At 40.4% G+C, this 27,309-nt stretch overlaps 1 pseudogene; it reads left to right on the top strand.

The window, feature by feature from the left end:
- The window catches only part of LOC131230626 ((+)-neomenthol dehydrogenase-like), a 32,177-nt pseudogene extending 8,717 nt beyond the window's left edge, over nt 1–23,460 (top strand).
- The last annotated feature ends 3,849 nt before the right edge of the window (nt 23,461–27,309 follow it).

Raw genomic sequence — 27,309 nt, 5'->3', positions numbered from 1 at the left:
AGATTGGATGTCATACACACTGTGTAGATTGGATGTCATACACGCATGAAAGTTTGGACGTTATTGGTTGAGTGGACCATAATTATAGTCCAACTTGTTGAGGTGTGGAGCCTCATCTGGACCATGCTGCTCGACCAGTCAAGTGGGCTGCTCAACCGGTCGAGTGGCCTACTCGACCGGTCGAGAACCGCTCTTGACTAGTCGAGATTACGCAGATTTTGCGCGGATTTGGTCCAGACTGCGTAAATTTGAGGCGGTTTTGCAAGAGTGCAGAAGAGAAGTTGCCTAAACTATAAATAGGGGTTCCTAGGACTATTCTACGACTATTCTAGACTATTCTGCGTCTAAGAGTACGCTCGAGGTCACTACAAAGGGCTCGTCACCTTATTAGTGTAGGCCGACAACTTGAATACAGTGTCTCATACCACCGTATTCGGCTCACAAGTCTGGGTTGCTCACTGGTCACTACGGGGAGGCTCGTCACCCCAGCGTAGGCCGACAACTTGACCACGGTGTCCCATACCACCATGCCCGGCTCATGAGTCTTAGCGGATTGAGGTACCAAGGTTTTAAAGAATTTTCACTGGTGAGTTTGGTACCCTAGATTCAAACAATAGCGTCCATACATGGTGAACATATATCGGGTCAATCGGGTTATTTGACGAGCTCGACTAGTACGAGTGCACATCGAATTGATCGACATGAAGTGCACGAGCACTCCTGTGGCCTAACTACTGTCGACAACTGAAGTATGGCTCGAACTCATCGAACACGTCCTGTGGGGCGAAAACAACCTCAGCCACCAAATTAGAACTTGTTACCGATTGCCTGGACTATACATAGTCCCAAACACATTCAATTTTAACAGATAATCATGTAAGATAATCAAAACAGTAATGGATCAACAATTCCAATCATACAAGCATGTGAGCATTTGATGGATTTTAACTAAAACATGGATTCACACATATGCAGTGTCTAAGCAAAACAGATAAAGAATATAAGTTACATGGAGGAAATCGTATACATCGTTAAGGTAGTTGAGAATCTCATCTTAACACCCATGTAAAGTACAAATATTACATGCCTGATCATTCAGACATTTCTATAAACACTTAGACTACACATTTCAACATACATAAATTTATTTACTTAAAACGCATATTATAGCAAATCCTTTCACATAGGAATTGCGACACATACAACGATCATGTATTAACAAGCATCTATCATAACAAGTATAAATCATGATTCCATATTCACTCAGACATTTCGACAAACACTTAGTCTACACACTTCAACATATATGACGTATGTTAGCCGTAACACATACTGGGCCAAATCCTTTCGCCAAGGAGTTGTTACACATACAACTAGTATAAGCATACGACGATTAATCATGGCAAACACTCTTTCAAATTTCATACGTATACGGCCCTTTCTACAAATACATGGAATACACTAAACTCCACATAGTTCATACATATCTGAAACGCAAAACAAACATCGCATTTGGCATGTGAAATATCACCCACATCAGTAATAAACCATTAACTGACATTGAAAGCCTTGAAAACCATAACCTATATGTTTATAGTCCGCACCTTACGCCGGTAAACGCGTAACGGATTCTTTTTAGACACTTAGCATTTGTCAATGGCGAATTGGCAACCTATAGCATAAATTAGGTTAGATATTTCATAACTTACACTATCTGAAACCCTAAAATAGATTAGGGTTAGATTTTCTTACCTAAGAACGGTATCGGAATCGCCTGTATAGCGATACAGGAGTGGTGGTTGAGTGCGAGGAGTAGCAGGATCGAATTCCAGGGAGAATCTCCAACTCTCAATCTCACTTTCTCTCTTTTCCCTTCTCTTTTCTCTCCTCTCTCCCCAAGGGTTTCTCAAATTCGTATGGGGTGAGAGAGAGAGAGAGGGTTTAAGGTCCTTATATAGGCCCAGGTTTGATGGGAATGGCCCCAGGGCCAAGGTATACTTAGGTTATATCCAAATATGGACTGTTCCGGTCTAACGGAGCCCTTCTGGTGGCCCCTTTTCCATGTGCAGTCGGAATTAAGCTTCCTGACATTGGATCTAGGTTAGGCTGAGTTTTCGTTCCGATCGAGTTTACAGATCAGCCGTAGCGGGTCAGTTTCAGTTCAACGGTCACGGTCACTCGATCAGGGCCACAAGTACATGGCCATGTATGAGACATTTTTCCTGATCCGAGGGTATATTTGGGTCAGATTCTGATGGTCTGAATCCTTATATTTAGCCCACAAGTGACACGACTCAGATTACTTAAATTCAGATTTTATTTCTAAAAATATCCACGTTTCTCACACACTCTACTCCAGGCTCAAGTTGTACATTTCTAAACACAATCAAGACTTGATTTCTGAAGGAGTTGTCAAGTCCAGTAATGCGGTCATAACTGTATAGTTTTGCGGTCATCAGACTTTCGACGTGCGGTCCAAGTCCGATACGGAGTTTCGAGATGCTCCTGAGAGCAACTGGGTTTAGAGATGGATCCTAAGTTTTTAGATAATGTAGCGTTAGCAGTTCTACTCATTTTGGGTCTTGCGGTTTATATTTAAAGTGGTTTAAGCTAATTCTACTGAGTATCCAGTTTAGTACTTAACTAAATTATGCTCTAATTATGATAGAATATTGTCCTAGGGTAGTTTTACGCCCCTTTCTGGCACTTTTAATTAGTATATTATTTCAATTATTTTTCTAGTAATTTTTCATCAAGTCTAGTTTATCTCTACCAAATTTCATTTGATTTCGTATCGCAGAAAAATTCTAAAAATTCTAGAAGCAGCAGTTGACCAAACTAATAATTTTCAAACAGTTGTCACAACGACCTATATTTAACTATATTAAACTTTTTATTATATTTTTCACTTATTTTTATATGAAACTAGACTTAACAATCTTCAATCTATCTTTTAAATCACCTAAATCAAAGTTATAATGAGGGAGATATGACTTTTCGAAGTTGTATGAAAAATTGTAGAAAAATTATGAAAAACGGGCCGCCCGGCCCGCTGCAGCCCGATAGGCCCGGATGAACCGGGGTGCGCCGCGGTCTGCTGGACTGTCCGGTGGTGATTCCGCCACGTGATTTTTGAAACGGGCGTATCTTGCAAACCAGGATGAGTTATTTGACGTGCATTATATGATTTTGGGGTAAGAGAAACTGATCTATCCAAATAACCTATTTATTTCATGAGATTCCAAAATTTCAATGGTCAAAAACCCATTTTATTTATTTATTTACTATTTATAGTAAATTTTAGTTTAAGTATTGTTCTTCATCACTTAAACTTTAAGATTTGTGTATAGTATGAACGTACTTAGAAAAAAATTTGAAGAATAAGATGGTGAAAGGTGAGATTTTGAAGGAAATGTGTTAAAAAACTGATTTTAGACTTTGAGGTTGAGTTTTGAGAAATTAATAAGATGTTATGATCGACCCATTGCCTAAGGATGTTTATCTCCAAGTTGGCAAAAATCCAGGGTGTTATAGATACGGATGTGGCCCACCCAATGAACGGCTAGGATCTCACACAAGGTCCCAATGTATGGTCAAATTTCCTCGATGTATGGTCAAATTTCCTAAAGAGATTCAATCTTTCAAATATTTCGAGGGTGGCCTTTTGACAAGCTACTGAAAATTACTTGAACCAAAATGCCCTTGTCCTAGGTTCAGTAGTTGTACGGTTTTTCAATAAATAAGAAGTTACGCCATATTTAATGTCAAGAAAATGATGTCTACAAAACCCTTTTTTTTGGGTGTGGGCAAAGCCCAATTCGTGGGGCCCACACTAATGTATGTGTATAATCCATGCCGCCCATCCTTCTTGTCATGTCATTTTAGGGCCAGGGACTAAATATTATGGCCCCCAAAAGGTTTTCAATGGTGGGTTTTCAATTTCACTACTTTCTATGGTGTAGTCCCCATGAGCCTTTGATATGCCTCATTTTTGGGCTCATTCCCTAAAATGAACTTTCAAAATGAATGGATGGCGTGGATAAAATATATACATTACAGTGGGCCCAATAAGACCATCCATCTCCACATAGGTCCAGTTGGTAATGTCGTAAGGGTTGTGGTTGTCAGGTTGATATAATTAATAACTTGATTATTTTTAAATAATAGGAGTCGAGGCCTACAATAGGGTTATCCGTTCCATCTACCTTGTCGGCCAGCTCGTCATGAGACCAAAAAGTCCTGACTTGGGCAGTGTCCACTTCTAATAAACATCACAGTGAGCGTGTGGGGATCCTTACTCTTGCTCCAGTGGTAGCTAGACTCTATGGAATTTCAACACCGAGTCAAGGGTTCGAGTACCCATAGGTGGTGAAATCCCACTATGGCGTGAGTGTGTGAGGGTGTGTGTGCGTGTGTATAAAAAAAAAAAAAAAAAAACATCACAATGAGCCTAGAAAGTTTCAACAGTGGGTGCCACTATCACCATTATTTTCTATTATGTAGCTCACTTGAGCTCTAGATCAGGCTAATATTTGAGCCCTAGCGCCAAAATGACACAGCAAAAAGGATGTGCTACGTGGATTATACATATACATCAATGTGAGCCCACAAGTTGAGCTTGCCCACTCCCAAAAATGGCTTTTGTCCACATCACTTTCTTTTTTCAGCGTTAAATACTTATTCACTAAAACATCGTACAACTACTAAAGTAAGGACAAAAGAAATTTCATCTAAAAAAACTTCACAGGACATGTAAAAAGGCTACCCTCGGAATATTTGGAATGTCGACGATCTTTTGACAATTTGACCATGCATGGAGGTCAAAATCGCTTATTTGACAGCCAACCTGTAGATTAGATAATACAGATATCAACAAAGGTTAAAAAAACAATTATCATCTAGATATAAAACTTTTGTAGTCCTAAGAAGTTTTAAATGGTGACGGTTCAATCAACACTATATGGCTCACTTGAGATTTTGATTTACTTCAGTTTTGCCATAAAATTAGTTGGGAAAAATGGATGGCATGGATGAGACATACATTATGATAGGGGCCTCGAAGCACTGCTGGCCCATCTGGCATGGTCAATCGTTTTCGTACACGACAGGGCCTTTCCATACCTGGATAAAGGATGCGGATTTCCTGTGAAAGCAGTAAGTTCCTGCCCAAGGATGCTGATTGGGACCCACCGCTATGTTTGTGAGAAATCCACTCCGTCCATCCGTTTTGCGAGCTCATTTCATGAAGTACTACCAAAAATCAAGAGAATTGAAAACTCAAGTCGGTCTCACGAGATAGAAAATTGGGGAAAGAAATTCTTACCGTTGAAACATTTCTGGGCTCCGCTTGATGTTTATATGTCATCCAAACCGCTTATAAGGTTACTCCCACTTGGATGAAGTAAACACGCAACAAATCTATGCTGATACATTACTTTTATGGTCAGTAGAATATTTCAACGGTGTTCGCTGAAAACCCACTGTTTCCTCTCGGGAGACCCACTTGAATTTTTAATCTTACTGATTTTTGGGTTCATGTCATGAAATGAGCTCGTAAAACGGATGGATGGAGTGGATTTCTCACAAACATAGCGGTGGGTTCCACCTGGCATCCGTGCGCAGTAACTTCTTGCCAAAGGCTTTATCTGGAAATCCGCGTAGGCCTTATCCTTACTGTGGGGCCCACCTTGATAATTTGTTGTATATCCACACCATGCATCTGTTCTTCCAGCCCATTTTAATACGTGATCTAAAAAATTAAGCAGATCTAAATCTCAGGTGGACCACATCACAGGCAAGTGCTGGTTGAATGCCAACCATTAAAAACTTCCCAGGCCCACTGTAAGCAGTTTCCTAATGTTTATTTCGATCAAAGCCATTCATGAGGTCAACCAAACCTGGATGAAGGGAAAGTACAAAGATAAGCTTCATCCGAAGCTTATGTGGCCTAAAAAAGTTTTTAATGATCATTCACCACTTTCTCAAATGGTGTGGTCAATCAGAGACTTAGATCTGCTTAAGTTTTGGACTGACGATCATAAAATAAGCTGAAAAAACGGATGGGTGGCGTAGATATACAAAACGTTCATCAAGATGGGCCCACACAGTAAGGATAACACCTAATCCCTTCCCTCCTTACCATGGGTTTGTTTCCCGTCTCAGGACTCGGATGCACGGATCCCTAAGTTCTAATTTTGTCAACATAATCACGTCGTCGAAAAGAACATGCTTTACCTTTCGAGGTGGCTTGGCTAGTGATGCTTTGCTCCGTGGGCCCCTCATGATGTATGTGTTTTATCCACACCGTCCATCCATTTTAACACATTATTTTAATACTTTATACCATAAATGAGGCGGATCAAAATCTCAGATGGACCAAATCAGGGGAAAACAGTACTGATTAAATGTCTACCATTAAAAACCTCCTAGGCCCACTGTAATGTTTATTTAATATCCAAAACATGGAGGTTAGGTAATATATCCCTGAATGAAGGTAAAAAAAACAAATACTAGCTTAATCTAAAACTTTTGTAGTCCCAGGAAGTTTTTAATGGTGAGAGTTCAATCAACACTATGTGGTCCACTTGAGATTTTTATATACTTCGTTTTTGGGTTCATGCCATAGAATTAGCTCGGAAAATGGATGGACGGCATGGATTGGCTACTAGCAGGGTCAATCGGTTCCCCAAACATGACAGGTGTCTAAGTGAAACAGAGGATTTATTTGTCGGCGGCCACAAAGTTCCCGCGGCGTGTGGCCCTCTCACCGTAAACAGGCCGGGCTTGATTTCCCGACCCTTGGGCTGGACCTGATTTTCCTTATTCTCCGATTAATCCTCCGGTTATAAGGGAAAAAAAAAAAAGAAGAAGAAATAAAAAAAGAAAGAAAAGAAAAAGGAAAGTTGTAATATCCCAAAAACAGAGCATCATTTTAGTACTCTCTTCCTTATTTATAGTAACGGAAGAGCAGTAGAGGAAACTAAACAAGTATTAGAAACTTCAGATTACCGGATGATAGCTCTCTCATACACTCACTCGACCTCGATGAACAGACACAGCTCCCCATTATCTCCTCGTCGGAATGCCCAAATGCAGACGGAATCGTCCTTCTTCAGTCCGTTCTTTTTCACAATTTTCGTCCACTCCTTTTTAAGCGCGTATTGATTGATTTTGGGCCACAGCTTGATGACAGCACCATAACGCCAACGAGCAGGATCTAGGGCAGTGACTGGGAGGCCCTCACTCTCATTACCCAGCAGCAATGATACCTCACGCGCATTCATTTTCGGGATGAGGTATTTCTCCATCCAATCTTTGTTGAGGAAGACACGACTTTGATGTGGGTTTACATCGGACGTGGTGAGCTTTTTATGGAGCACGAGGACGAAATCCCCAACATGCATCTCGCGTTGGACCTCTACCCATGAGCTAGAGTTGAGATCCGGCAGCTTGGGACGACTCCGTGAAGACTCCACCAAACTCCGATTTCTTTTCATTCTCAAATATGATTAGTGTAGGCTGAAGCCCCTCTCTACTCAATACTTAAAGAATAACGCATTTGTCGCATGCAGGTATGTAGTAGTAGAGAGAGCCGTGGATCTTGGATTACTGTCTTTTCTTTTTCTTCTTTCCTCTTGTTGTCAACACTTTCAACAAGCTCAGCAGTCCCATGGGCCGGGAATGAAGACAACGAGTCGGTTGCCTCAGGAATATTCCCACTTTTGTTTTGTTTTTTTTTTATTTTTTTAACACACGCACACACGCCGCAGTCACTGCCCTGTTTTTGGAATCGTCTGGATCATCGTACTGCAGTCACTGCCCTTTTTTGCAATGGCATGGATCATCATACCGCAGTCACCGTATAATCGAACCTTAAATCTACCTGTTTCCACCGTTAATATAATGGCCGTGATTCAGAACGAAAGGATAGTTCAATAGTAGTGATTTTTTGAGATACAAAACATCTATGTTTGGAGCCTGCATATGAACGGACCTGATCCTCAGATAACATTTCCACGTGTAATGCAGAGAAATCGCTCTACGAAATTACGGTTCTTCCGTCTCTACCATATCATCTCATTTATGTAACGCTTAGGTGACTCGGATGCGCAGACGTGTAATGCGTGCCAAGCTGCCAAAACGGTCTGTATCAACTGTCTATCTGTCTGTATCATGTATCAACTACGCCTATTGATACAGACGTACAGACCGTTTTGGCAGTTTGGCACCGCATTACACGTCTGCGCATCCGAGTCATTGGGGAAGCCATGTCATCGTCCATGTCATCGTTCTTGCTCAATCACTATCACTACTAGGATGCCACGTCTTCGTTCCGCTGAATACGTCAACAAAATTAGATCTTTGGGAGCCGTGCATCTGAGTCTTGAGAAGGGAAACAAACCCATGATAAGGAGAGAAGAGATTAGTTGTTATCCTTATTGTGTGGGCCCATCTTGATGAATGTTTTGTATATCCATGCTACCCATCCGTTTTTTCAGCTTATTTTATGATCGTTAGTCTAAAACTAAAGCAGATCTAAATCTCTGATTGACCACACCATTTGAGAAAGTGGTGATTGGTGAATGACCATTAAAAACTTTTTTAGGCCACATAAGCTTCGGATGAAGCTTATCTTTGTATTTTACCTTCATCCAGGTCTGGTTGACCTCAAGAATGGCTTTGATCGAAATAAACATTAGGGAACTGCTTACAGTGGGCCTGGGAAGTTTTTAATGGTTGGCATTCAACCAACACTTTCCTGTGATGTGGTCTACCTTAGATTTAGATCTACTTAAATTTTTTGGATCACGTGTTAAAATGGGCTGGAAGAACAGATGCATGTTATGGATATACAACAAATCATCAAGGTGGGCCTCACAGTAAGGGTAAGGCCTACACGGATTTCCAGATAAAGCCTTTGGCAAGAAGTTACTACACACGGATGCCTGGTGGGACCCATCGCTATGTTTGTGAGAAATCCACTCCATCCATCCGTTTTACGAGCTCATTTCATGACATGAAACCAAAAATAAGGAAGATTAAAAATTCAAATGGGTCTCACGAAGGAAACAGTGGGTTTTCAGCGAGCATCGTTGAAATATTCTACTGACCATAAAAGTATTGTATCAACCTAAATTTGTTGTGTTTTTACTTCATCCAAGTGGGAGTAACCTTATAAGTGGTTTGGATGACATATAAACATCGAGTGGAGCCCAGAAATGTTTCAACGGTAGGAATTTCTTTCCCCAATTTTCTATCTCGTGAGACCCACTTGAGTTTTTAATTCTCTCGATTTTTGGTTGCACATCATGAAATGAGCTCGCAAAATGGATGGACGGAGTGGATTTCTCACAAACATAGCGGTAGGTCCCAATCAGCATCCTTGGGCAGAAACTTACTGCTTTCATAGGAAATCCGCATCCTCTCATGCTTTATCCAGGTATGGAAAGGCCCTGTCTTGTCCGAAAACGATTGACCATGCCAAATGGGCCAGTAGTGCTTCGAGGGTGATATAATAATGTATGTCTCATCCATGCCGTCCATCTTTCCCAGCTAAATTTTTGGCATGAACCCAAAACTGAAGTAAATCAAAATCTCAAGTGAGCTACATAGTGTTGATTGAACCCTCACCATTAAAAACTTCTTAGGACTACAAAAGTTTTAGATCTAGATGATATTTTTCTTTTTTTTACCTTTGTTGATATTTGTATTACCTACAGGTTGGATGTCAAATAAGAGATTTTGACCTCGATGTATGGTCAAATTGTCGAAAGATCATCGATATTCCAAATATTTCGAGGGTAGCCTTTTTATATGTCTTGTGAAGTTTTTTTAAACGAAATTTCTTTTGTCCTTGCTTTAGTAGTTGTACGGTTTTTTAGTAAATAAGTATTTAACGCTAAGAAAAGAAAGTGACGTAGACAAAAGCCTTTTTTAGGAGTGGGCAAGCTCAACTTGTGGGCCCACATTAATGTATATGTATAATCCACACAACTCATCCTTTTTGCTGTGTCATTTTGAGGCTAGGGCTCAAATATTAGCCTAATTTAGAGATCAAGTGGGCTACATAATAGAAAATAATTGTGACAGTGGCACCCACTGTTGAAACTTTCTAGGCTCATTGTGATGTTTTCTTTTTTATTTTTTTTTATTTTTTTACACAGGCACATACACCCCCACACACTCACGCCATAGTGGGATTTCACCACCTATGGGTACTCGAACCCTTGACTAGGTGTTGAAACTCCATAGAGTCTACCACCGGAGCAAGAGTAAGGATCCCCACACGCTCACTGTGATGTTTATTAGAAGTGGACACTGCCCAAGTCAAGACTTTTTGGTCCCATGACGAGCTGGCTGACAAGGTGGATGGAACGGATAACCCTATTGTAGGCCCCGATTCATATTATTTAAAAATAATCAAGTTATTAATTATATCAACCCGACAACCACGACCCTTACAACATTACCAATCAGACCTATGTGGAGATGGATGGTCTTTTTGGGCCCACTGTAATGTATATATTTTATCCATGCCATCCATTCATTTTGAAAGTTCATTTTAGGGAATGAGCCCAAAAATGAGGCATATCAAAGTCTCATGGGGACCACATCATAGAAAGTAGTGAAATTGAAAACCTACTATTGAAAACCTTTTGGGGGGCCATAAATTTTTTGAATGTAATTCATTTTTGGACCCATAACGCTAAATTAAAATTTAAATCCAATGGACGAATTGAATTCGACACATAAATCACGACAGGACCCATAACCCTTATAATATGACAACCTCCACCCTTACTACGCTACAACCACGACCTTGACAAATCAAATAACATGATAGCTACAACCCATATAACATGACAATCACGACTCATGACAACCACGACCCACATATAATATAACAACCATGACCCATATAACATGACGACCATGACTCATGTAACATGACAACCTCAATATTGCAGAGATGAATGAATTAAAGGAGGGGGATTCCATATGCATTTGGGCATTCCTATGCGGAGATGATTGGGGGTTGTGTCTGTTTGTCGAGGTCAAGTGATGTTGAATGATGGAGTTATTAGCTTTTGTAACTTTTTTGTTTTGTCTGTTTTTTTTTGTTTTTGTTTTTTTGTTTTTCTAATTAGAAGGGATTTCTGTAACTTCATCAAGCATTTCTAAAATGTATGATGAGTCTTGATGAGGTTGTGATTTAATTCCTTCTTCAAATGGAAATGTATGGTGAGTTTGTTATTTAAGTCCTTTTCACTTTTTATTCGGAAAGAAAAAACCCTCTGTCAAGAATCTGGTGAATTTGTTATTTAAGTCCTTCTCGTTTTTTATTCAGATAGAAAAAACCCTCTATCCAGAATCTCTAAGTAACAACCCTATCTATTTTAGCTTTCTAAAGTAAATCATTTAAATAATTTATTATTTTTTAATTTAAAAAAAAACCCCTTTATGGGCTTGTTTGATTTTCCAAATTCAATATATATACCATGTAAATAACTAATTATTACAACTCTATCTTCTTTAAAAGTAGGTTTTATTACAACTTCGCCTTGTTTAAAGTAAGCTGGTATTTTTGATTTGAAAAACGGTCCAAAGGCATAAGTGGGTATTTTTGTTTCCAAAATCGAACCAAAAGTATTGGTTTAAAATTGTGGGCCACGCATGACGTATGAAGCAGATTGAGTACTGAGTAACTCGGTGCCCTTATCGTACCGAGTAAACTCCCGTTATCTATGCATTTTACCGCTCTGACCATCAATTTTACCATATAATTTTAGGGTGTTATCCAATTCCCCACCATTGGAATCAGTGTGAATTGAATGTCAAAAGTTCCTGGGAGCCACGGACGTTTTAAATTAAGCGGATATTTGTGTTTTCACTTCATCCACGTCAATATTTCTACTGTATTTTTGTGGTATGGTCCACTTGAGCTTTGGATGTGCTCAAATTTTGAACTCAACTCCTAAAAACATAAGAAAAATGGATGGAAGGCGGATAAACTACGTTCATTCGCAGTGGACCGACATGTCAGAAAAACTGATAACCTGATATGTAGTTTTTCCTGACATGACCACATCGTTCAACCGTCTCGCTTTTTGGGAAACGCATTGGCTACTCCCCCTGCCAGTAGCCCGTAGCTAGTGTTCCCTACTCTGTGGGCCCCTTTATGATGTATGTGTTTCATCCATTCGGTTCATCCATTTTTACCAATCATTTTTTGTCTTGATTAAACAATTAATAGGGATATACATATCAGGTGGACCACACCACAGGAAAACGATAGTGATTTGATATCTACCATTAAAATTCTTCTAAAATTCACTATACTTTTTATTTGACATCCAATCTATTGATTAGATCATACAAACCCAGATGAGGGAAAAAACAAAGATTAGCTTGATCCAAAACTTTTATGGGCCCCAAAAGGTTTTTAATGGTCGATGTCCATTCAACACTGTTTACTGTAATGTGGTCCACTTGAGAGTGGGATATACCTCATCTTTCGTCTACTGCCAGCATGGATAAAACACGTACATCATGATGGCCCACGGAACACTGACCACCAACCTGGTTGGTGGTGGGGGAGTAGCGAATCCGTTGCCGTTTTTGAAAAGATCTCTGCATCCATTCTCGTGAGTCATTGACTGCTTGTCATTGTCTACGCATATAAGTAATTATTTGACGTCACCAAGTTCTGTGGACCCCACTACCATGTATGTGTTGTATCCATAGCATCCATTTGGAGATATTATTTTAAGGAAATAATATATGACCTAGAGAACGAGGCATATCCAAATCTTTAGTGGACCCACCATAGGCAACAGTGGAAAGATTGAAGCCTACCGTTGAAACCTTCCTAAGGCCCACTATGATGTTTTTTCAAAATCCAGCCTGCTCATAAGTTAACAAAGATATTAAACGAGGGAAAACACAAATACAAGCTTGGTCGAAAACTTTTGTAGCTTTTAGAAGTTTTTTATGGCGGTGTCACTCTCCCCACTGTTTTCTTTGGTAGGGTCCAATGAAGCTTTGGATATGACTCATTCTTTGGATCTTACCCTAAAATGATCTCTCCAAATGGATGGACGCATGGATACAAAATATATATCATGATGGGGCCCACATAACTTGGCGATGTCACCTCGGTAGCAGTCTGGCTACTCAACCTGTCAGTAGCCAATCCCCGCCCCATAATGTATGTGTTGTATCTACATCGTCCATCCAATTGAAGATATCAATTTAGGGCATGATCCAAAGAATGAGTTAGATCCAAAGCTCTAGTGGACCCCACTACAAAAATAGTGGAGAGAGTGACATCCACCACTAAAAATTTCTAAGGCCCACCAAAGTTTTCGATCAAGCTGAAATTTGTGTTTTCCCTTCTTTAATGTCTGTCTTAACTTATGAAAGCGTTGGATCTCAGATAAACATCATAGTGGATCTTAAGAAGGTTTCAATGATAGGCACCACTCTTTCCACTTTTTCCAGTGAGGGGTCAACTCCATATTTGAATCCGACTCATTCCGTCTCATGCCATAAAATGATCTCTCCAAATGAATGGATGGTGTGGATACAACACATACATCTCAGTGGGTCCCACGTAACTTGGTGACATCACTTTAGTATAATTCTAGCTACTCGACCTTTCAGCATCTGATCCGCGTACGCAGGGTATTACCTGTTACCCGCTAACACTGGAAGCCGATTGGCTGGTGTACCACACACGAGCCACATAGCTGGTGTATTGTCTGCAAGTTATGTGGGTCTCATCATGAGCTATGTGTTATATCCAAACCGTCCATCCATTTGACGAGCTCTTCTTAAGGCTTGAGCCGAAAAATAAGATAGATATAAATATCAAGTGGACCACACTGTAAAAAGCAGTGGAGGATTGAATGTCTACCATTGAAACCCTCTTGGGGGTCACATAAATTTTGGATCAATATGATATTTGATTTTCATCTTCATCCAGGTCATTGTGACATTATGAACGGATTGGATGGAAAATAAACATTATGGTGGCCCTATGAATGTTTTAATGTTGAAAATCATTATCCCGGTGCTATTTTTTTGTATGGTCCAGTTGAGTTTTGGATATGATTCATTATTTGTCTTATGTGCTAAAATAATCTCAGAAAATTAATGAACGGTGTGGATATGATAAATACATCATCGTGGAGCCAATATAACTTTGATCCACTTTAAACTGTTGGTACAACTTTAAGCTCGATGAGCATAAGCGGACGCGGATTTCCTGCGAAAGCCTTTCGCAGGAAGTTCCTGCACAAGATTCTGTGTGGGGCCCACTATGATGTTTTTGAGAAAGCCACTCCGTGCATCCGTTTTATGAGTTCATTTCAGGACATTTGACCAAAAATGAGGATGATAAAAAACTCAAGTGAGCCACACGAGAGAAAATAGTGGGGATTCAGTGACCACCGTTGAAACATTTATATAGCTACAAAAGTTTTGTATCAGTTTAATTTCTTGGCTTTTTCACTTAATCTCAGTGAAAATGACCTTATAAACGGTTTGGATGGAATATAAACATCAAGGTGGATCCTGGGAAGGTTTCAATGGTAGGAATTCCTTTCCTCACTGTTTCATCTGGTATGGCCCACTTGAGTTTTGGATCCTAATCATTTTCGGTCTCATGTCCTAAAATGAGCTCAAAAAACAGATAGAAGGGTTAGATTTCTAACGAACATCACAATGGGCCCCATCTAGAATCCTTGTGCAGGAACTTCCTGGGAAAGGCTTTCGCAGGAAATCCGCGTACAGCGTAAGCGGAAGCGGATTGGCCGGTGTACCACACACCAGCCATATAGCTGGTGTATTGTCGCCAGCAAGTTATGTGGGTTCCATCACAAGGTATTTGTTATATCCATGCCATCCCTCCATTTGACCAGTTGGTTTTAAGGTTTAGAATTGATATGAAAAATAAGACAGATCTAAAGATCAATTGAACCACACTTCAAATGGCAGTGGGGGATTGCACGTCTACCATTGAAACCCTTTTGGGGGTCACGGAAGTTTCGGAACAGTATGATATTTATTTTTCCTCTTCATGCAGGTCTTTGTGACCTTATCAACAAATTTGATGGAAAATAAATGTTATAGTAGGCCCTATGAATGTTTTAAAGGTGAAAATCATTATTCCCACTGCTATTTGTGGTGTGGTCCAGTTGAACTTTAGATATGATTATTTTTTGGCTCATGCATTAAAATGATCTCGAAAACTGGATGAATGATGTGGATATATATTATTTCTAATCATGATGTTCCCCCGAATCATGGATGGGGCTGATTTTTTGCATTGAACCTAAAATCATGGTTGGCTCACCGTAATATTATATAAAATCTCTAAAGCTGCTCTCAATGCCTATACAAGGATTCTAGCCAAGAGAATTCCCACCTTCTTGCAATCTCTTCCCACCTTCTTGCAAAAATAGTATGCAACTCCTGGTGCTGTGAAACTGATGTGAAGTCAACATTGGAAGAAGGCGCTGGTGGGCCCGTGATGTTGTCATTGCTGGCTGATGGCTGGCCATCCTGCCACTTCTTCGATGGAGATGTCAACATATTGATAGGAATCTCTTCCCACCTTCTTGCAAAAATAGTATGCAACTCCTGGTGCTGTGAAACTGATGTGAAGTCAACATTGAAAGAAAGCGCTGATGGGGCCATGATGTTGTCATTGCTGGCTGATGGCTGGCCATCCTGCCACTTCTTAGATGGAGATGTCAACATATTGATAGAGGAAATCGTTTGGAAATTTTCAAGGGTTGGATCACTATCCCTTGAGCGTGTGTCGTGTCATAGTCCAAAAACCAAAAACTCGGTTAGAATCGATATCCAATCGAGTCGGGCTGACTCGAAGACATGACTCAATTATTTAATAATTTATTGAAAAAAGTGTTTAGAATGATAGTAGATATTTGAAATATTTATGAGTGAAAAAGAATAGCTAAATTACTGAGTTGGTAAACATGTATGCATTCCTCCTTGAGGTTGTGCTCGGTCAAGTCATCCAAGTTAATGAGTCAACTTCTTGATGTGGCAGAATTGAATTTAGTTTGTCAAGGAGTATTTGGATCATAAGTTACTTTGGATAAGCTATTTATGTAATAAGTAGTTTATTTTGGTTTTTATTTATTTAGTCCATAAGTACTTTTGGTAATCAATATATTTATCAACTAGAAAGTAGAAATGCATATTTGGTTTCCAAATCCCTTGGTCTATTTGGTCCTCCTTAAACTACCATCCTTCATGTCGGGCTAACTTTTGATCCAGACCATTCATCATGTGGGCCCCACCTTTGATGTGGGTTGTCCATCATATAAGGCCCACCTTGGATGTGGGTCATTCATCACTATGGCCCAACCTTTAATGTGCACCATTCATTATGTAGAGCCCACCTTTAATGTTGGCCATCCATCAAGTGAGGCTCACCATCAATGTTATTGTCCATCATATGGGGCCCACTTTCAATATCCACAGCCCATCATGTGGAGCCCACCTTTGATGTGAATTGCCATCATGTGGGCCCCACCTCAGATGTGGTCCATCCATCATGCAAGGCCCCACTTGGACATGGGCCACTCATAATTAGGGCCGACCTTTGATGTGGACCGTCTATCATGTGGGGCCCACCTCGATGTGTATCAACCATCGTGTGGGGCCCACCATTATTAATTGTCATCATGTGGAGCCCAGCTTCGATGTGGACTATCCATCATGTGGGTTGCCCATCATGCAGGGCTCGCCTTGAATGTGGGTCATTCATCATTAGGGGCGACCTTTGATGTGAATCGTTCATCATGTGGGTCCACCTCAATATGGGTCATTCATCATGAGGGGCCCAACTTCAGTGTCTACTACCCATCATGTAGAGCCCACTTTTGATGTGGACCATCCATCATGTAGGCCCCACCTTTGAAGCGGGTCGTCCATCATACCAACATGCTTTGCATGTGTACTTTTTATCACTATGGGCTAACCTTTGATGTGAACCATCCATATATGGAACCATATTAATATGGGGTCATCTATCATATAGTGCTCACCTATTATGTGGACCATCCACCATGTGAGCCCCACCTTCAATGTGGGCAATCCGCCATGTGGGGCCTCCTTTGATATGTACATTGAGAGATGGCCTCCTTTCACATGGACCATAAGAGAGAAGTAGAAAAGTTATAAGTTAAAAAGCTTAGAAAATTACTTTTAAAATAAAGTAGCTTTTGGAACATAAGTTTCATTTATAATACCGCCAAGTTAACTTATGTGAAAAAAGTAACTTAATTATTTAACGTAAGATAAATAATAACCTATCCAGCCATGTCCCATTTGAATGCTACCAAATAAATTACTTTTTCTACTTATAGCAGCAGCAGTAGATAAGTAACTTATTCAAGATAAGTAAGTTTTGTAGATGATCAATTATAAGTAACTTTTTTATTTAAAGTTACTTAACCACTTTAGTTTAATAAGTAAGAAGTCAAAATAAGCTACTTAAGGCATAAGTAACTTAAAATCCAAAGGCATCTTAGGTGACTCAGCTCAGAATCTTGTTGGGTCAAGTTGACTTGGGAGAGTTTCAAGCCATGCTGAGTCCATAAGTCTCGCCGTGTCAGGAATGAGTCTCGCTCACCAACGAGAGCGTCCCAGGACTAAACTTGAACCTTGTTGAGTCGAGTTGACTTGGCAGAACTTTTAGTCCACTGACCTAGTTTTAGACCTTGGCGTATGGGGCAACTTAAACCGGACGTGGTTAGATATGACTTGACTTTAACTAGGTCCATTACATGGATGTAACTCGAGCCCAGCTAAAGCCGATTTTTATACGGGTCCAGAAGGCTAGACCTAAGTCCGACTGAATTTCTTAGTGGATCAAAACTTGCGTGGCCCCACAAAGTTTCCAATGGTGGGCATTCAATCCCTGCCGTTTGGTGTGGTAGGGTCCACCTGAGTTTTCGGATCTGCAGATTTTTGGAATCCTTGTGATAATGTGGTCTTGATGACGGAAATGGATCGGCTACTCCCCCAGTCTCCCTGAGTGGTCGGTGCTCTGTGGACCCAACATGATGTATGTGTCTCATCCATGCTGTCCATCCATTTTTCCAGATAATTTTATGATATGGGCCCAAAACTGAGGAAGATCAAAATCTCAGGTACCTCACCATGGGAAAACAGTATTGATTAGACGTCTACCATCAAAAACATCCTAGGGTCCACTGTAATGGTTATTTGACATTCAACCTGTAAATGAGCGTGAGACCAAAAATGAGTCAAACCCAAAGATCAAGTGGACCACCTCATAGGAAAGAGGTGGATTGAATGCTTACATTAAAGACTTGTTGGGGCACACGTAATGTTTATTTGCCATCCAACCTGGCATACTGACACGTAACCGTAGATGAAGGGAAAGCACAAATATCAGCGTGATCCAAAACTTTTGTTCCCCTGATAAGTTTTTAATGATAGGTGTTTAATCGGCATTATTTCCTGTGTGGTATGGTCCCCTTGATCTTTGGATCCTATTCATTTTGGACTCATATCTTAAAATGATTTAGGGCCTGTTTGGCCGGCTGGATTAGATGGGCTTGGGTGGGATGGAATTGCATCTGGTCCTGTGCCACTTCCACTCCATGTTTGGGAAGAGTGGAAGTAGGATAGAATCGTTTTGGGTCCGTGCTAATATCACTCAATGTTAGCAAGTTGTGTAGGTCCTACCATGATGTGTGGGCTATATCCACACCGTCCACCCATTTTTTCGAGATCATTTTAGAGCATGGGCCAAAAAATTAGGTAGATCTAAAGCTCAAGTAGACCCCACCATAGAAAGCAATGGGGATTGAATACTTACCGTTGAAAAATTCTTTGGGGCCTCATAAGTTTTGGATCTGCCTCATTTTTAGGCCCATGCCATAAAATGAGATTACAAAATAAATGAACAGTTTAGATATAACATGTGTGTTAATATCAATAGTTTCAGATGATGATGGGTTTATCCTTTCAATGTACCACTGTGTTACAAACAAAAAAGGGAATTAAGCTTATCCCTGGTAACATGGTATCAGGGAACAGTCCCTGCCATGGGTAATAATAATGTTTTTTGAATCCCATCCCACCTAATGCCGTGGGATTGGTCCGGCCAAACAAGCCATTAGTAAAATGGATGGATGGCATGGATAAAACACATACATCATGGTGGGGCCCACAGATCCATCAGCTTGCTGTTTGGTGCAGAGGTCACCCGCCAAACCGCGTCAACAGAAGGCAGATTAATCGTCCTGCCCCCACCTGTCTCCAGCCAAGAAGGGACAGTTCTGTTCTGTGGGTGGGCCCACCCGGATGTATCTGTTATCCACGCCATTCGTACCTCCTCTCGAATCTATTTTAGGTATGGGATAAAAAGTGTGGTCCACAAACGGACGCGGATCAGCTACCGACAGGTCGAGTAGCTAGGCTTACTACTGAAGTGACATCACCAAGTTATGTGGGTCTCACCATAATGTATGTTTTGTATCCACACCGTCCATCCATTTGGAGGGAACATTTTACAGCATGAGCCAAAGAGTGAGTCAGATTCAAAGCTCCAATGGGCCCCACCACAGTTAAAAAATTTTAAGGGCCACAAAACTTATCGTTCAATCAGAAATTTGTGTTTTTTCTTTTTTAACGTCTTTTTTAACTTATGAAAAGGTTTAATCTCAAAATAAACATCACGGTGTACTTAGGAAGGTTTCAACGGTGGATGTCACTCTCTCCACTGTTTTATGTAGTGGGATCCACTACAGCTTTGCATCGGAAATTAATCTCTCCATTTGTATGGACGGCGTGGTGCATCATGTTGAGACCACACAACTCGGTGACGTCACTTCAGTGGCAACCCGGCTACTCAAACTGTCAGCAGCTAAACGGCGTCCTCCACAGACATGGCAGCGCGCCCACATACGGTCAACACGTAATAACTTTGTCGGCGCCGACAGACAAATCGACCTTTTTACTGGCAGCCCTGTCATGTGGAAGCGGATTCGCTGGTGTACGACAGACAAATCGGCCTTTATACTGTCACCCCTGTGATGTGGGCGGAACGGATTGGCTACTCCCCCTGACACCAGCCAATGGCTGGTGGTCGGTGCTATGTGGGCCACACTCTAATCTATGTGTTCCATCCATGCCATCCATATATTTTTACAGATCATTTTACAATATAAATCCAAAAATGAGGTATATCCAAATCTTAAGTGGACCACGTTACAGGAAACAGTGTTGAATGAGGGTTGACCATTAAAAACATTTTGAGGGCCATAAAAGTTGTGGATCAAGCTGATATTTGTTTTTTCTCTTCATCTGGGCCTGTATGACCTGTTCAACAAATTGGATGTCAAATAAATAGTATAGTTAGCCATAGGAGGATTTTAATGATTGATATCCAATTACTATTGTTTTCATGTGGTGTGGTCCATCTGAGATTTATATCCTTCTCATTTTTGGGATCAAGCAATAAAATGATCTTTAAAAATGGATGAACGGGATGGATGAAACACATACATCATGGTGGGCCCCACAGAGCATTGAACATCAGCCACGGAGCTAGTGTAAGGGGGAGTAGCCAATCCGTTTCCGTCATGTGGAAGCAGATTCGCTGGTGTACCTTATAGCTGCTGGAGGCAGATTTCCTGCGAAAGCCTTTCGCAGGAAGTCACTGCACTGGGAATCAGGTGGGGCCCACTGTTTTTGAGAAATCCACTCCGTCCATCCATTTTTTGAGTTCATTTTAGGATATGAGGCCAAAAATGAACTGTTTCCAATGCTCAAGTCGGCCGAAAACATGATAATTGAACGTTTATAGTTGAACGTTGAAATATTCGTGGGGCTAAAAAAGTTTTGAATCATGCTATTATTTGTGTTTTCAGTTCATCCCAGCACAAAATGACGTTATTAACGGTATGGATGGCATGTAACCATCACTGTTGAACCTAAGGAGGTTTCAACGTTAAAAATTTCCCTAACCACCTTTTCCTTTAGTACGGCCCTCTCGAGTCTTGTATCCTTCTAAATTTTATTTTCTTCTCCTAAAATGAGCTCACAAAACGGATGGACGGAGTGAATTTTTGAAAAACATCATGGTGGACCCCACCTAAGTTTCGAGCGCAGGAACTTCCTGCGAAAGGCTTTCTCAAGAAATCCGCGTCCATAGCTGCTATATCTACGTCAGCCAATTTTATGGTCCGATCACGATGCATGTGTTGTATCCAAATGTTCATCCATTTGACGAGCTCATCTTAAGGCCTGAGAAAAATAAGATGAATCTAACTATCAAGTAGACCACACTTAAAAAGGTAGTGGGGAATCAAACATTTACAATTGAAATCCTTCTTGCAGTCACTGAAGTTTTGGATTAATATGAAATTTGTTTTTCCTCTTTGTTCAAGTCTTTTTGACTTTATAAACAAATTGAATGGAAAATAAATGTTATGATGGGCCCTACGAATTATTTAACGGTGAAAATCATTATCTCCGCTCTTATTTTTGGTGTGGTCCAACTCTAAAATAATATCTAAGGGCTTGTTTAATTTTCTAAGTTAAACATTGTAGGTAATTAATGCATTATTTTCGAGAATTGATTTGACTGTTACTTTTTTCAACGCTGAAATAAAAGATGCTGCTAAATATTTGTGGGGCCCATCATGATGTATGTGGATTATCCACACCGTCCATCCATTATGCTAACTGAATTTAGGGCACGACCCAAAAAATGAGCCAGATTTAAATTTCAAGTGGACCACACCACAAGAAAAAGGTAATTAAACACCCACCGTTAAAAACTTCCTAGGGTCACTGTTTACTTTGGTGTGTGCCATTTCAATGTTGGATCTGCCTCATTTTTTGGGTCATGCCTCAAAATATCATGGTAAAATAGATGGACGACGCGGATATGTAATATACATCATGGTGGGGCCCAAAAATTTAAGTTAATCCTTTTGAACCGTTTTTCCAAGCAGAAGTACCTACCAATTTCCAAGGTGAAATTATAATAAGATGGTATTTGCAGGGCATTTTCAATAAATTTGAAAAATCAAACAAACCATAAAAATAAATGAACCCTATAAATATAATAAATACATCCTTCCGGGGCTAAGTAACTTTGGGCGGTACTTCCCTGCCTGTTCGGAGCTCGGGACAGGTGGAGGCTCTAAGGGCCACTTAGGGTCTACCGTGATGTTTTAATTTTATCCAAACCATCCATCCATTTTTCCATATCATTTTAGAATATTGATTAAAAAATAAGATAGATCCAACACCCAATTGGACCACACCACAGGAAGCAGTGGTGCTAAGGATGCCAACCGTGGAAACCTTCTTAGGGTCCACGTGTTTTTTATTTGCCATCCAACCTGTTGACACGTCATATACACTTGGACGAATTGAAAAAACAAATATCATCTTGATCTAAAACTTCTATGATCCCCAAGAATTTTCAACGGTAGGAATATAATCCCCACCTTGTGGTCCATTTAAGCCTTTGATCTTCTTCACTTTTGTTTTAATAATGTAAAATGATATGGAAAAATGGATGGACGGTGTGGATAAAATTAAAACATCATGGTGGACCCTCAGTTGCTCTGAACAGGCGGGGAAGTACCTAATCCGCGCGCAGTAACCTTGCTCCGATTATTCACGTTTCTGAATCGGTTGAGTCGGGTTCACTTATTGGAGAGAAGCGGATTGGCTGGTGTACCTCACACAAGCTATACAGTTGGTGTATTGGCGTCGGCAAGTTAGAAATTGCTGACTAATCATGAGATATGTGTTATATCTAGACCGTACATACATCAGGCGAGCTTGAAAAGAAAAATTAAGACAGATGTAACTATCAAGTACGTCTATCATCTAAACCTTTTTACGGGTCACAAAAGTTTTGGATCAATACAAAATTTGTTTTTCATTTTCATCGGTGTCTTTGTGACCTATGAACAGATTGGATGGAAAATAAACATCATGTTGGGTCCTAAAATATTTTTAATGGTAAAAAACATTATTCATGCTGTTATTTGTGGTGTGATCCAGGTGATCTTTGGATATGATTATTTTTTGGATAATTCTATAAAATGATCTTGAAAAATGGATAAATGCTGTGGATATAATAAATGCATGACTGTGGAGCGATGTAACTTTCATCTCCTTTGAACCGTTCATACAACTCGGAGTTCAAGGAGTGTCAACGCTCGTCTTCGCACGACACGTACCTATGTGTGTGGTACACCAGCCAATCCGCTTCCGAGTCAAACGGCGTGGATAACATTGTGAGACATGAATCTTGTGGCTGGGATCTTGAGTACTGAAGATGGTGCTAGAAGCCCTGTGATGTTGGCTTTGTTGCCTGATGGTGGGCCGTCTGGCCATTTCTTTGATCAGATGGAAATATCCACCTTTTGATTGGATGGATATTAGTCTACAGGTATAACATTGTGAGAGATGAATTGGATATAATGCAGCCTTTCATATTCTCAGCGCAGACGACTCAGTACTTCCCATGCTTGATGTCTTGGATTGGGACCCTCCAATCAAAGGTCTAATTCTTGTATAATCTGTAACCTTGAAATTGCATTAATCTATGGGCCAATAGTCCATCATGGATTCTGGGCCCACTAATCCAAGGCCCAATATTCCATTAGCCTCTGGCTTAAAACTTGAATTTTGTATTCTGGGCCCACCAATCATAAAAGCCTACTTATGTATGTAACAAAAATTGCATTAGTCTACGGCCCAAAAGTTGCATCTTGGATTCTAAGCCCACTAATCAAAGACCTTCCAGAATGATCTATTGTCAAATTACATTGATCTGTGATTCGTTTATGTGCTATGGTCCAAAAGGAAATCCTAACCGCCAATTTGTGGGCTACCAATGAATGGCCTAGTCTCGTATGTTAGTTTTGCACCACTTGAAAAATGGAAGCGGATTGACCCTGGTGTCACAACTCTGTGGGGCCGCCATGATGTATGTGTTTTATCCAAGCCGTCCATCCGTTTTGCTAGATCATTTTAGGGCAGGATCCCTAAAAATGAGGTAGATCCGAAGTTCAAGTGGACCACACAACACTAAACAGAGGGTATAATTATGCCCACCGTTGAAACCTTCCTAGGGCCTATCCAACTTGTTCATAAGGTCACACGAACCGTTTAAAGGAGAAAACACAAATATCAGCTTAATCCAAGATTTCTGTGGCCTTAAAAAGTTTTCAACGGTGGGTGTCATTATCCCAACTGTTTCCTGTGTTGTGGTCTAATTAATCTTTGGATCTGCCTCATTTTTTATGTTCATGGCCCTAAACTGAGCTGTAAAAATGATCTATGGAGTGGATAAAATAAATTCATCAGGGTGGGGCCCATAGAGTCGTGCGATGCAGGCAATCGGCTTCCAAAACTGTTTTAAAAAAGATGTTGGAGACTCTTCAACCGCACACGTGGCATAGTTGTATAGAAATTCAGACCGTCCAAACATCTGACCCAACTGCATATGGAGCATGATCTAAAAGTTGCACCAGCAGATAATAATAACTATCTCATCTTTTCCCTTCAAATTTGGACCACCTGCTATTTTTTTCATAACCATCCATGTTCTACTAATTAATTGGATGGCTAGGATTGCTTTTTCAGTGTGGTTTTGCTAGTATATTCAATCTACAACGGGACCCACAGTTTGGATGGTCTCGATTGCTGTACATCAGTGCCACATGCGAGGACGATGAATCACTACCATTTTCTAAATTCTGCATAACTAAAAAGGAATCTAGCGCATCTGTACCCTTGGCGTGGTGACTTATCGTGGGGACCGTTCATCTATCAGTACCAATTAAAGACGACAAGTGATTCAAAACACTCATACATCAGATGATCCTAGCCATCCAATCAGAGACCTTCAGAAACATCAGTAGAAAACCAAGTGCTAAACGGTCAAAATTAAGTAATGGAAAGTTGAGAAAACGATGGACACAATTCTTCAGTTATTCTGATTTTCAAAACATAGGACATCCATGCATGTTCCCATAAGATGGACGGTCCCGATTGATCTTTAACCCAGTCATGTGTTCTCTGAAGAGAAGGCCTTACCTTCTTATTCCAGTTCTACCATCTCTACCAGACCCATACCGTTATACCCGTACGTATAATAGTAGAGTCCACGAAGCGTGATATACTCGAGTCTAGTACGTGTACGGCGACCTTGAGCCTTAAGTATGGAAACGTGGGGACCATGGATCGGTGATCCAGACTGTTGATCTGATGGGCCCCACAGTAGATGGAGGATCTTCAAAATATCTCCTCATTATACAGACCTTCCCTTTTACATTGTAATGAATCAGTTAACAGGAGAATAGACCAACGGTCCACATCCAACAGGAAATAAAACTGAGACTTTTTTTGTGTCATGGTATATCCATGCATCAGATCAACGGTCTGTATCACTGATTATGTGCCCACTTATCCAGATAACGATCGATATTGGATATATCTTCAGCTTGAGGATCATATATTCCTCCTCCTACAACATATGCTACATGAGCAACAGTGGCAGAGCATCGAGCGAGTTACTCCCGCAGGGTATCAAATAACTCCTCTCTCCCTCTCTCTCCATGATCCCAACCGTTGATACGACGGGCCCACCTTAGATGAGAAATCCCAAAAAGTCTTCCAATTGGAAGATCACAAACCTGTGATATTCGGACCATTTTCCATTTGAAATCAGGGCCGCTTTCTTCTCCGCCATGCGCAGTTATAACTTCAAATACAGAGGATTTTTGAGGGAACTAGATCATGATAAGATCAATTATATCAACGGTTTGGATTGCAGTCTCAACCTTAGCCAGGCTTGGGCTCAAGATTAAGTCACGGGCTCGGCTTGGCCAGACCCCCACGAGAACCAGGGGTGGAAATGGGAAAAAATTAGCACCGTGGATGTTTCCATTTTATGTTTTTTTTTTTAATTTTTTAATAATGTTGGAACTCTGAAAACTTATATTGTCAAAGTACATTTTTAAGGTACGAAAAAATATTTTAAAGAAAAACATCTTTAATTTTCATAAAAGCAGTTGAAAAGATAAAAGTATTTTCATTTTTATTAAAGTTTTTGTATGAGTAGAGATCTAATTTGATAAAATAAGTTTTATTCGAAACGAAAATAGAGAGGTGAATGTAAGTTATAGTCTACTATTAATATAAATATATAAAAAAATAAAAATAAAAATAAATTATACGTGGAAATGGGTGAGACAGACCAGGGCTAGTCAGGGTAAGCGAATTGCCGGCTAAAGCTTGCCTGCTAAAGCCTTTTACAGAGAACTTTTTGTGATGGGAAGCTAGTTGGGCCATACTGTGATGTTTGTGAAAAACCCAACCCGTCCATCCGGTTTTCCAGATAATATTATGACATGGTTTCAAAATCAAGGTAGACCCAAAATGCAAGTAAACCACACTATAAGAAAAAGCGGTAGGAAAATGCCTACCGGCTAAACCTCCGTAGGGTTTACCGTGATTCTTAGATGGCATCCGTATCATTCATGAGGTCGTTCGTACTGGGATGAATTGAAAACACAAATATTAGCCTGATCTAAAATTTATGTGGCCCCAGGAATGTTTCAATAGTGGAAAATCAATCGCCATTGTTTCCTATCATGCAGCGCACTTGAGTATTGGATTTACCTCATTTTTTGGCCCATGTTGTAACATGATCCCGAAAAACAGATGGATGGAGCGGATTTCTTACAAACATCACAGTGGGCCCCACCTAGCTACCCATTGATCCTCACTGTTTCCTATCATGGGCCCACTTGAGTATTGGATCTACTTTTTTTTATTTTTCCCATGTCCTAACATGATATTGAAAAATGTGGATTTCTCACAAACATCACAGTGGACCCACATAGCTACCCATCAATCGTCACTGTTTCCTATCATGCGGCCCACTTAAGCATCGGACCTACTCCTCTTTGGCCCATGTCCTAATATGATCTGGAAAAGTGGATGGACAGGGTAGATTTCTCACAAACATCACAATGGGGCCCACCTACCTTCCCATGGCTGGAAGTTCCAAGGAAAGGCTTTTGCTTAGCTCCTAACATGGGCCTAGGAACCTCACCATACTTGGGCTAACAAGGCCTTAGCGCTGGCCCTAGTCCTAGGAGGCTGGCCCTGCATGGAAGAGTGACATGATCAATGATAAAATCAGTTTGATCCAAGGTGGTTATTTGCTTTTGTTTTAATATTTTTAATTTTCACATCCAACGGTGA

The sequence above is a fragment of the Magnolia sinica genome, chromosome 17 (genome assembly GCF_029962835.1).
Source record: "Magnolia sinica isolate HGM2019 chromosome 17, MsV1, whole genome shotgun sequence".
Classification (NCBI taxonomy): Eukaryota; Viridiplantae; Streptophyta; class Magnoliopsida; order Magnoliales; family Magnoliaceae; genus Magnolia; species Magnolia sinica.
Note: the sequence above shows the minus strand (reverse complement) of the source record. Positions and strands in the feature narration are given on the sequence as shown.